A 13580-nucleotide genomic window follows, 5' to 3' on the forward strand; every position below is an offset into this window, starting at 1 on the left:
AACTTTTTCACAGTACTTAGAACTTCTCCATTAGTGTAATCGATGGTTCCTCATATGGATGGGGTATTGGTGTTGGATAATGGAGCATCTGTGTTTTCTTGGTGTTAATTATTAGATCAAAATTAGCACAAGCAGCAGAGAATATATTCACACTTTATTGTAACTCAGCTGCTGAGGCAGCACTGAGTGCACAATCATCTGCAAACAGAAGATCATGCACCAACATTCCCTCCACTTTTGTCTTGGTTTGTAGCCTTTTCAAGTTAAGGAATTTTCCATCAGACCTGTAGCTGACCTTGAGGCCATGTTCATCCTCACTGAAGAAATTTAATAACATGGCTGAAAACATCATGCTAAAAAGTATGGTAGCAAGGACATATCCTTGTTGTTGTTTTTTTGTTTGTTTGTTTTTACTCCATTGGTGACTGGGAAATCTTGAGAACATCATCCACTATCTAGAACCTAGCAATTGCATGCCATCATGATATTGATATACAATACTGATGAATTTCTCCAGGCAACCAAATTTTAACATATAATCCCTCATGACTGAAGGTATCAAAAGCCTTGATTAGATCTACAAATACTTTATGCAGATCTCTGTTCTGTTCCTGGCATTTTTCCTGGAGCTGTCAGGCAGCAAACACCATATCAACTTTTCCTCTACCCTCTCTGAAGCCACACTGGCTCTCAGGAAGGTGACCAGTTTCCAGGAGAAAGAGCAGCCTATTGAGAAGGAATCTGGCAAGAATCTTACCAGCAATAACTAAAGAACTAATACCCCTGTGATTTCCCCAAGGCAAAATGAATACCAGAAGAATGAATGTCAAGAGATTAGAGTGTCTCTTGGAGTTGGAACAATTTGTTGCTAACTTGGAGGAAAACTGAACTAACACATAGTTGGCAACAGTGGAGCAGAAAAGGAGTGGGAAGCTTTCAGAGATCTGGTGCACAGCACTGCATTTGCTCATCTGGGCCAGAACACTCACAAACACAAAGACTGGTTTGATATAAATTATGGGAAAATACAGAAGCTGCAAAATGAAAAACGAGACCTCCACAGGGTTTACCACCAAGATACTTCATCCATTTCCAAGAAGGCAGCATTTAATTCCATTAAAAGTAAGTCCAAGCAAAACTTAGAGAAATACAAGACTCTTGGCTCATAAGAAGGAAGATAAAATTCAATTTTATGCAGATTAGAAACAAACCAAAATGCTTTTATGATGCCCTGAGAACTTTGATGGACCAAAGACATATATGGTTCATCTCAAGTACTCAATGCTGATGGATCCATGTTGATTAATGATAGGGATTTGATTCTAGAGAGATGGGCTAAACACTTCGAGTGTTCTTTTTTTGTTCTTTCAAAGTTGTTTATTGTTTTACTTCTGTTGAATTTTCAGCTTTTTTCTGTATTTTTGAGTTTCTTTTCATTTACATTTTTTATTTATATATACATAACTAAAATAGTCTTGTTGTAAGAGTAAACCTAATACCCCTCCCCCCACAAAAATAAAAAAACCTCACAAGAAATAAAGTGAAAGAGAAAAAAATGTGTTTCAGTCTGTGTTCCAATACTATTAGCTCTATCTCTGGGGTGGATTGCATTCTTTCTCATATGTCCATCAGAGAAGTTACCTCCATAGTTGATGTTGCTGATTGTAATTCCCTCCATCCATTTCTCCTCACTACCAATTATAATATTTTATCTCTTCTTTCACTCTGTCCCTCATCAAAATTGTGATGTGGGACAGCTGAGTGGCACAGTGGACAGAGCACCAGCCCTGAAGGCAAGAAGCCCCAAATCTACATCCCACCCCAGGGACCCAGCACCCACCCATCCCCATAGTCTCGCACAGATTATCCAATCCCACCACCTTGCAAAAGGTAAAAAAATAAAATGTATTATATCTAACTATTCTCTCCCTTCTATCTTCTCCTCTATCCCCAACCTCCCCCTCTCTTCCCCCATCCCCTTTCTCCCATCCCCCTTTTCTCCTTTTTCTTCTAGATTTCTATGCCTTATGAAGTGTATACATTGTTTCCTTTCTGAGCCATTTCCAATGAGAATGAATGCTCCTTCAATCCCCCTTCACCTTTCCCCTTCCATACCATTGCAAAAGCTATTTCTTGACTCTTTTACAAGAAATATCTTACTTTATTCTCTCTCCTTTCCTTTCTCCCAGTACATTTCTTTTTTACCTATTGACTCCGTTTTTAAAATATATTATACCTTTAAATTCATCTCTCTCCTGTGTCTCAAATATAAAAGCTCCTTCTAATTACTCTAATAAATGAGAAGGTTCATATGAGTAGTATCTGTATCATCTTCTCATGCAGGAATATATGCAGTTCATCATCATTAAGTCCCTCATAATTTATCCCTCTCATCCACTCTCTATGCTTCATCTGAGTCCTGTACTTGAAGATCAAACCTTCTGTTCAGCTCTGGTTATTTCAACAGGAATGTTTGAAAGTCCCCTGTTTCATTGAAAGTCCATCTTTTCCCCTGGAAGAGGATGCTCAGTTTGGCTGGGTAGTTGGTTCTCGGTTGTAAACTAAGATCTTTTGCCTTCTGGAATATCAAATTCCAATTCCTACAAGCCCTTATTGTAGATGCTGCCAGATCCTGTGTAATCCTGACTGTGGAGCCTCAGTAGTTGAATTGTTTGTTTCTGGCAGCTTTTAGAATTTTCTCTTTGATTTGAGAGATTTGGAATTTGGCTATACTATTCCTGGAAGTTTTTCTTTTGGGATCTCTTTCAGGAAGTGACCAGTGAATTCTCTCAATTTCTATTTTACCCTCTGCTTCTAGGAGCTCAGGGCAATTTTTCTGTATTATTTCTTGAAAAATGATCATGGGAGAAAGCAAAAGGCTTTCAGATAGCCTAATAATTTTTAAATTATTTCTTCTGGATCTGTTTTTTTGAGGTCAGTTGTTTTTCCAATGAGATATTTCACATTTTCTTCTAATTTTTGGCTTTTTTGGAAGAGTTTTATTTCTTCCTGATTTCTTGCAAAGTCATCAGCTTCCTTTAGTTCCATTGTGAATTTGAAGGACTTATTTTCTTCAGAGAGCTTTGTTATCTCCTTTTCCAGATGGCCAATTCTGCTTTTTAAGGCATTCTTCCCATTTGCCTTTTGTTTTGCTTTTTCTATTAGGCCTAAACTGGTTTTTAATATATTATTTTCTTCAGTATTTTTTGTATTTCTTTCACCAAGCTATTGATTTGGTTTCCATGATTTTTCTGCATCACTCTCATTTCTCCTCCCAATTTTCCCTCCATCTCCCTTAATTGCTTTTTCAAAGTGTTTTTGGAGTTCATCCATGGTCTGATCCCATTTACTATTTCTCTTGGATGCTTTGGATATAGAAGCTTCAAATTTGTCATCATCTGAGTATGTGTTTTCATCTTCCATGGGACTAAATGGGTCTTCCATGGGACTAAATGCCTTCCATGGGTCAGATTCTTCTTTTTCTGTTGTTTACTCATTTCCTCAGGCCAAGACAGCACTTCCAAGCCTTTGGGGAGTTTTTTTGGGACACTCCACTGGGACTTTTATTCCTCTAAGGTCTTATGCTCTCTTGACTGTGCTTTGATATATAGATGGGGCCCATAATTCCCTCTGCCCTGGAGTTATAAAGAGGGATCCAGCTTGGTTACTTAGTATGGAAGCCCAAACTGCAACCTAGATCTGAGTGTAGGCTAGCAGCAGAGTCCTACCCCTGAGGGAGAGCAGAGAAAGCTCTGCAATCTTCCCTAACCCCTTACCATCTCTGGGGGTGCAGGCTGCTTTCTCCAGATACTAGCTACAGATTCTGCAGCTGGTGCTCCTCACTCCACACTCACTCTGGTGTAGCACCATTCTCTCTCTCACTGTCACTTCAAGCTGTTGCAGGTGATCTTTGGGGTGTGCTGGGTTGGGCTGTGCTGCCCTGCGGCCATGGCTTTTTTTCCAACCCCCAGTCCTGGTGAAGTACACCTTTCCTTTGGAACTTCTAAAGTTATCTTGGGCTAGGAAAATATATCACTCAGTCTTTCTGTGGGTTCTGCACCTCTAAATTTTGGCTAGGGTCATAATTTGTTGGCTTTTGGAGTTTGGGGGGGGAAGGAATTCCTGGGAAATGCTGCCTTCAAACCGCCATCTTGGCTCTACCCCTCTGAGCCAGTTTTGATGAGAGTAAGGCTCACTCATTCCTCCTCAGCTCTCTCCTTTTCCACTCTATTTCTGAAGTTTTTTCTTATTTCTTTTGTGTTAACTTACCCCATTCTACCTCCCCTTTTTGCTTTCTCCCAGTACATTCTTTTCCCTCCTAATAACTCTTTATTATCTCTTCAAATTCAACTCCCATTTGTGGCTTGTCTATATATGCTCTTTCACTCCTCATAAAAGAGAAAGTTCATATGAATTATTAGCACCACTTTCCCATGAAGGAATGTATGAAATTAAGCATCATTCATTTGTCTTTCCTGTTTGCCTTTTCATGCTTCAATTGAGTCTCATATTTTAAGATCAGATTTTCAGTTTCATCAAGAAAGGTGAATGTCCATCTTTTTTACCTGAAAGAATAGGTTCACTTTTGATGCGTATTTGATTCTTGGTTGTAATTCAAATTGACTTCTGGAATATTATATTCCAAGCCCTATGATTCTTAATGTAGAAGCCAATAAATCCTGTGTTGTCCTGACTATGGTTAGATGATATTTGAATTGCTTATTTCTGACTACTTGCAATGTTTTTGCCTGGAGTTGGGAGTTAGGAAATTTGGCTATATTATTCCTGGCAATTTTCAATTTGGGATGTCTTTAGGAGGTGATTAGGGGAATTCTTTCAACTTCTATTTTACCCTCTACTTCTCGAATTGTGGGTATAGTTTTCCTTGATAATTTCTTGGAAAATGACATCTAGATTCTTTTTTAATCCTGGCTTTCAGGTAGTTCAATAATTTTTAAATTATTTCTCTTGGATCTCTTTTCAGGATCAGCTATTTTTTTGTTTTTGCTTTTTGGTTTTTTTATTGATGTATTTTATTTATTTTTCCAGTTACATGTCATGAAAGTTTTTCAACATTCATGTACATATATATTAATTTTCTTCAACCTTCCCTTCTCAACTTCCTCCCCTGAGGAGCAAACAGTCTAGTGAACATTGTACATGTGCATGTGTTTAAAACATTTACATAGTAGTCATTTTCTGTATGAGGAATTAGAATGGGGGAAAAAGAAAATCATGGAAAATGTAAAACAAAATATTTTAAAACTGAATATGTGTTCATTCTGATTCTCTAGTTTTTTGGTTTTGGTTTTGGTTTTGTTTCTAGTTTTGATTTGGTTGGTTTATTCATCTGGATGTGGATGGCATTGTCCATAATAGGTTTCCCATCAAAGTTAATCAATTCACAATGGTATTGTTAATGTACAAGATGTTCTCTTGGTTCTGCTGCCTTTCCTCAGCATCAGTTCCTATAATCCATTCCATGCTTCTCTTGAGTCTGACAATTTTTGTTTGTTTATAGAACAATAGTATTCCATAATATTCATATATCATAATTTGTTCAGGCATTCCCCACTTGATGGGTATCCCCTCAATTTCCAAGTCTTTGCCACTACAAAAAGGACCACTATACATATTTTGGAACATGTGGGAATTTTCCCATTTTTTTATCATTTCTTCTGGAATTCTAAAATTGAATTTGCTAGATCAAAGGATATGATGAGTTTTATTGCTCTTTGGGCATAGTTCTATATTGTTTTCCAGAATGGTTGGATTAGTTCACAACTCCATCAATAAGGCATTAATGTCTATCTTCCCACAACCTCTTCAACACTGATTGCTTTCCCTTTGAGTCATTTTAGCCAATGTGATAGGTGGTGAGGTGTGAGGTAATTTGCATTTCTCTAATCAGTAATGATTTGGAGCATAGCTTTAATTTCTTCACTTGAAAATTGCCTTTGATGATTTATCAATTGGAGAATGACTTATAACCTTATAAATTTGATGCAATTCTCTCTATATTTTAGAAATGAGACCTTTATCAGAAATTGTTTCCCAGCTTTCTATTTTTCATCTAATTTTTGCAGCCTTGGTTTTATTAGTGCAAAAACTTTTCAATTTTAATATAGGCAAATTCAACTATCTTGCATTTTATAATATGCTCTATTTCTTGTTGGGTCATAAATTTATGCTATTTCCATAGATCTGACAGATAAGAGTATTTCTTGATCTGTTAATTGGTTCATGGTATCATCCTTCATGTCTAAATACTGTGCTCATATTGACCTTCTTTAGGTATAGAGTGTGAGATGTGGACGTATGCCTAGATTTTGTCCTAATATTTTCCAGTTTTCCCAACAATTTTTGTTGAATAGTGAGTTCTTATCCTAGATGTTAATGTCTTTGAGTTTCTCAAACAATAGATTTTTATAATCATTTACTACTATGTCTTTTGTACCTGTCCTAATCCACTGGTTCATTACTCTTTTTCTTAACTAGTACCAGGCACTTTTGATGACTACTGCTTTATAATATATTTTAGATCTGGTAAAGCTAGGTCACTTTCCTTTACATTGCTTTCATCAGTTACCTTGATATTTATGACCTTTTGTTACTATGTTTTCCTAGCTTGATAAAATAGTTCTTTAGTAGATTGATTAGTGTGGCACAGAATAAGTAATTTAATTTGGGTAGAATTGTCTTTTTATTATATTAATTTGACCTAAATGTGAGAAATTCACATTTTCCCAATTGTTTAGATCTGACTTTGTTTGAAATGTGTTTTTCTGGGTTTGTCTTGGGAAGTAGATTCCCAAATATTTGCCTGCAGTTACTTTAAATGGTATTTCCTGTAATATCACTTGCCTTTGGTCTTGGGCTTTGTTGATCATTAAATAGAAATGCTGATTATTAATGTGGATTTATTTTATATCATAATACTTTGCTTAAGTTGTTTCAAGTAGTTTTTAGATGATTTTCTAGAGTTCTCTGCATTTCATCTACAAAGAGTGAAAGTTTTGCTTCCTCCTTGCCAATTGTAATTCCTTTAATTTTTTTTTCTTGTCATTTCTAAAACTAACATTTCCAAAACTATATTAAATAGTAATGTTGATAATGGGCATTCTTGTTTCATTCCTGATCTTATTGGAAATGCTCCTAGTCTATCCCCATTACAAATAATATTTGTTGACACATGCATGAACTATTTTCTTCCTTTTGTCTCATGTCTTTGCTAGTGGTGTCATGGGTCACCAATAGCTCTACTGGAGCCACCCTTGTAAAATCAGCCAGGGGTCTTGGTTGTACTGAATCTGTTCAAACTGGCATGTCCTGATCCATAAGTATGGCCTGAAAATGTGCCACCAGTGCTTCCAGCAGTATGTGAAAGACATAGGCTTCATCAAGTTGGACTAAATTATATTCACAGACCTCGTTTCATTAATTACTCTAACCATCAAGTGACCACCATTGGATTTCAGTCTGTACAACTATTTGATCTACCTAGCTGAAGATCAATTCTGTTGTGTGTATTATGCTAATTTGTATATATATAATTTAACAAAGGTCTCTTCAGTTATGACTAAAAAAACCCAAAAAACAAATAATATTCATTGATGGTTTTAGAAAGCTACTTATTATTTTAGGGAAAATTTTATTCCTATACTTTCAAGTGTTTTCAACAGGAATGGATATTGCATTTTCTCAAAGGCTTTTTCACCATCTATTGAGATAATCATACAATTTCTGCTGGTTTTGTTAATGATAGGTTGAATTATGTTTAGTGTTTTCCTAATATTGAAGCATCCCTGCCTACTGGGTATAAATCCTACTTGATCATGGTGTATTATTCTGGTAATAACTTTCTATAATCTCTTTTCTAAAATTTTATTTAAGATTTTTGCATCAGTGTTCATTAGGGAGATTGGTCTATAATTTTGTTTTGAGTCTTCCTTCTTTAGCTATCAGAACAATTTTGGCACAATAAAAGGAATTTTATAGAACTCCAATTTTTAAAAATAATTTCTGTAGAATTGCCATTAATTTTTCTTTAAATGTTTGGTACAATTCCTTATAAATCTACCTGGACCTGGACACTTTTTGTTAATGAGGTTTTTTTTCTTCTGAAATATGGCTATTTAACTATTTAATTTTATTAATCAGGGTAGTTTGCAGTTTTGTAAATTTTCCTCCATTTCAGTCAGGGTGTCAAATTTATTGGCATATGGTTGGGCAAAATAGCTCTGAATTACCTTTTTAATTTCCTGTCATTGATGGTGAGTTCACTCTTTTCATCTTTGATACTGGCAATTTGGTGTTCTTTCTTTTAAAAATCAGATTAACAGTTTATTTTTTTAAAAAACCCAACTCTTAGTGTTATTAGATCATTGGTTTTCTCGCTTTCAATTTTATTAATCTCTCTTTCGATTTTCATAATTTCTAATTTGGCTTTTAATTGGGATATTCAATTTGTTCTTTTTCTATGTGTTTTTGTAACATACCCAATTCATTGATCTCTTCTTTCTCTTGCATTTCATAAATTTTGGTATTTGGTCTCTTAGTTATCATTTTCTTGGAAGAAATGATTATTTCTAAGATCATTCCTCTCATTTTTAAAAAGTTATTTAGTTTCCAATTAATTTTTGATTTATCCTTCTATTGTCATTTTACATGTAATTTTTATTATATCATGATCTGAAAAGTTTGCCTTTATTATTTATGCCTTTCAGCATTTGATCATAAGGTTTTTATTCCGTAGTACTTGGTTAATTTTGGTATAGGTGCTATGTACTGCAAAGGAAAAGGTATATTTTTTTCTATTACCATTCTGTTTTCCCCAGAGGTCTATTTTCTAAAGTTTTATTCACATTCTTAACTTCCTTTTCATTTATTTCATTTAGATTTAACTAGTTCTAAAGAAGGAAGTTGAGGTTCCCCACTACCTTGTGATTCATTCTTTCTTTTCTAAGCATTTGAATGCTCTACCACTAGGTGTATATATATATATATATATATATATATATATATATATATATATATATATATATATATATATATATATATATATATATATATATATATATATGTTTAATAATGATATACCATTGCCTTTGGTGCCTTTTAAGAAGGTAGTTTCCTTCCTTATCCCTTTTAATGAGATTTTTGCTTTTTCTTTGTTTGAGATCAAGATCCCTACAACTGACTTTTTTTTACTTCTGCTGAAGCATAATATATTTTGCTCCAGTCTTTCACCTTTACCCTGTGTGTATCTCTGTGCTTCAGTGTTTATTGAAAACAACATATTGTAGGATACTGTTTTTTCATCCATTCTGCCATCTGCTTCTGTTTTGAGGGAGAGTTCATCTCATTCACATTTACAATTAAGATTGCTAATTCTGAATTTCCTTCCATGCTATCATTCTCCACTTGTACTTTTTGCTTTCCTTTCCTCTTATTCCTCCTCCCTAATGATTTACTCCCCTTCCCCTTTAACTTTCCTTTTAAATTTTAACTTTTAAATTTTAACTTTTATCTTCATCCAGAGGTAGAATTCAAATCAATTAACAACTGGTTCTATGCCAAATGACCACTGAAAGTATACAAAAAGATATTCCAAAGGGTAGTTTAATATTCCATGCATTTAATACTCAAATAAGAAGAATAAAAGATACACAAAACTAGATTATGTTATAATACTCACAGTAAGCATATGTATCCATATGAAGCAAAAGCAATCACATGACCATAGCAGCCAATGTTGGAACGTATGCAGAACCAAACTCATTCTACCTATTCTAACTTTTTCTTCTACTTTCATGGCTCCCAAAAATGGGTAATAAGACAACTCTTGAAAATTGTATTTCCATTGGTTCACTGTGACCCAGCTTCCTATTGGTTTCCCCATTCAGGGAACAAGAGCATACTCAAATCTTGGGGAAATTTTTAATGCAACACAAAGCAGAAACAAACGGCAGCTTGTATCCTCTGGATGCTTGGCACTTTTCCCCTTTACATTATATGTTTGTTTATGATGTAACAAAATGAAGGAATTAAAATATAGTATTTCATAAAATGTGTGAGTTTTAAGAAATGAATAAATAAATTACAAGCACAGTTCCATCAATTTTTTTTCACCTATGGAAGGAATGAATATTATTTCAGGGTCTTAGAAAATGCTGTCACACAGATGAATATTAAAAAGGAGTAAAGAATGAAAATTCATTATTTCCTCATTGGGTAGCTGCCCACTTTAGAGAGAACCCTGATTACAAGTGCCATTTTAACAACCGGTTCACTGAACTCAACATAAAATTATGTATGGTTCCTGCCAAACCACTGAAAATGACTGAATTCCACCACTGACTTTACCTTCCCTTTTATCAGTCCCTTCTTCCCTTACCTACTATTCTGTAGAGTAGGATAGATTTTTTAAACCCAACTGGCAATGTATGTTATTCCCTTTCTGGGCAAATCTATTTAGTAGGATTTACTAAGTGTTCATACCCTCCCTTTTTTCCCCCCTCTACTATAATATGCCTTTGTGCCCCTTCACCTGATCCCTGGCTTGTAGTGGCCAAGATGTTGCCTATGCTGTCCAGGCCTTGCCTTTGTAGAGGTTTGTTTTCTCCTTTATGTCAAGGTTCTGACTTAACAGTAGTTCGTTACCACCCCAGTCCTGTCTTTTGTCCCAGTGTTCCAAGGATTCAGACTTTGTTTGGGATTGGGATCCTCTCTGCTGGCTTGATATCTAGCTGTTGGAACCTGGATTATACACTGTGGCTAAAAGCCTCCAGCTGGTTTTTCCCTGCTCTCCTGCCTCCCGGACTTTATTTCACCTTTCCCCCAACAGGGCAGACCTTCGCTGAAGATCCTCCACAATGTCTACCATTGAAAACTTTATTGAATCTTCTCCTTTTCTTGGTGGGATCTATAGCTTGAAGGTCAGAATAGAGGCTTCATTTATCTTTGGTAGGGTAAAGCTCTGGGAGCATGTTAGTCTCATGCCACCATCTTGGCACCACTCTGGAAGTCCTCCTGGTTTACCTTTTTATGCATCTCTTGAATCTTCTATATGAAGATCAAATTTTTTGGTTATTACTGGTCTTTGTATCAGGAAAATCCTTTATTTCCCCTGAAGAATATCCTGAATTTTGTAGGGTAGTAAATTCTTGTAATCTAAGGTCCTTTGCCCTCTGATCCTTTAAAGTTGAAGTTGATAAGTCTTGTATAATTCTGATTGTGCTTCCTTGGTATTTACATTCCTTCTTTTTGGCTGCTTGCTGCATTTTCTCCTTTATCTGAAAATTCTGGAATTTGACTAAAAAATCCTTGGAGTCACTTTTTCGAGGTATTCTTTCAAGGACTATTTTGTCTTCTTGATCTACTATAGTGGGACAGTTTTCCCTGATAATTTTTTGAAAGATATTTTTCAGATTCTTTTTTTGTTTCTCAGAGATCAAAAATTTATAAATTATCTCTCCTGAATCTATTTTTTTGGGGGTTTTTTGTTTTCCTAAGAGGCAACTTACATTTTCTTCAATTATTTTCAACTTTTCAATTTTCTTTGATGTAATCTTGGTGTCTCATAGATTCATTTGCCCAATTTCAAGTTTTAGGGTTTTAGTTTCTTCAGTTAGCTTTTGTGTTTCTTTTTCCAGTTCGTTAAATTTATTGTTAAATTGCATTCTCTTTCCAGTTGATTGATTTGAGTTTTAGATGGGCTGCATTTCTTTTCCAGTTGGTCATTTTTACTTTTAAAGGAGTTGATTTCTTTGGTCAATTTTTCATAATTTTCTTGCATGGCTCTTGTTACTTTTTTCCCCAATTTTTCTTCTTCCTTTCTTCTTTGGTTTGTAAATTCTTTGTTAAGTCCTTCTCTGATGTTTTGGATTTGGGTCTAATCAGACTCCTTTGAGATTTCCCATGTAGATAATGTCACTGCTTTTTTCTTCTGAGCATCTCTAGCTGCATAGTAGCTTTCTATGGTTAGCACTCAGGTTTTTTGCTCATTTTCATTGTTGAACTCTGCTAGGGGGGTATAAGAGGTATAATGCTGAGGATATTGTGCAAGGCCTGAGGTCTGACCCCTGGGTTATTGCTAGTCAAGATGTTTCCTTCACAGCCCAAGTATTGACTTTGCAGAGATTTGTTTCCACCTTTATGTCCAGCTCTGCCTATGCAGTGGTTTATTCCCAACCTAGTTCTGTCTTTTTGCCCCAGTGTTCACAGGGTTCAGACTTTGGGGATGGGAATCCCCCTACCAGCTTACTATCTACCATGTGGGATCTGTGCTGCCATCGAGTTGCCAGTACTTAGGCTGCACTGTGGCTAAAATCTGCTGGCTTCCTAGCTCTCCTACCTAGCTAGGCTTTCCGTTTCTACCCCCAAAGTGACAGATATTCAATGAACATTATGTTGTCTACAGTTGAAAACTTGTTTGATTTTTTGTTGTTGTTTGGTGGGATTTGTAGTTTAATGTCTGTGGAGTAGCTTTATTTAATATTGTTTAGAGAAAAGTTCCAGGAGCATGCTAGCTTCATGACACCATCTTGGGTCCACCCTGGAAAATCCTCAATTGTTTTTAAAATGAGACATTTCATATTTTCTTCTAATTTTTCATTCTTTTAGTTTTGTTTCATTGTTTCTTGATTTCTCACAGTCATTAGTTTCCCTTTGCTCCAATCTATATTTTAAAGAATTATTTTCCTCAATCAGCATTTGCATTTCCTTTTCCATTTCCCAATTCTGCTTTTTTAAGGCAATGTTCTCCACATTAGATTTTTTTCTTACCTTTTTTCCCATTTGGCCCAGAATGGTTTTTATAATGTTTTTTTAAGTATTTTTTGTATCTTCACCAAGTTGCTGATTCAGTTTTCATGATTTTCTCACATCACACTCATTTCTCTTCCCAATTTTTCTTCTATCTCCCTTGCTTGATTTTCAAATTTCTTTTTGCACTCTTCCATGCATGCCTGAGGTTAGTTCATATTGTACTGCAAGGCTTTGGATATAGAAGCTTGATTTTGTTATCTTTTGTAGATATTTTGATCTTTCTCATTACCATAATCAGATTTCTTTGTTCTTCTGTCATTACCTGATTTGATTTCGATTCTTTTGTCAAGGTGGGGCTCTACTTCTGGGGTGGACTGTAACTTTTCAATTCTTCCAAGGTCTTATGATCTAAGAAGAGATTTGTACTACTCTGCTAGCCTGTGCTTTGGTCTGTAGGTAACCACAAGTACTCCTTTGGCCCTCGAACTGCACTACTGAGGCTTGCATTGGATTGGACTGCACTCTTACATAGTGAAGCTGGCTTTTTCTATTGATCTTTCAGGTTTTCCTTGGCAATCTCAGAATTGGAGTCTGAAAACTGCCACTGCTACCATTGACCTAGATGCTCTGCTGTCTCTTCCTAGAGAGACAGCTGGGGCTAGTTTGCTCTGGTATAGTCCACATTGCTCTTCACTTCTCTTTCATCTTGGTATAGCAGAACTTTCCCATCTATCTTTCAAATTAGCTTCAGATGGAAAATTGTTTCACTTAGTCTTTTTGTGAGTTCTGTCACTCTAGAATTAGGTTAGAAT

Source organism: Macrotis lagotis, chromosome 7 (assembly GCF_037893015.1).
Source record: "Macrotis lagotis isolate mMagLag1 chromosome 7, bilby.v1.9.chrom.fasta, whole genome shotgun sequence".
Classification (NCBI taxonomy): domain Eukaryota; kingdom Metazoa; phylum Chordata; class Mammalia; order Peramelemorphia; family Peramelidae; genus Macrotis; species Macrotis lagotis.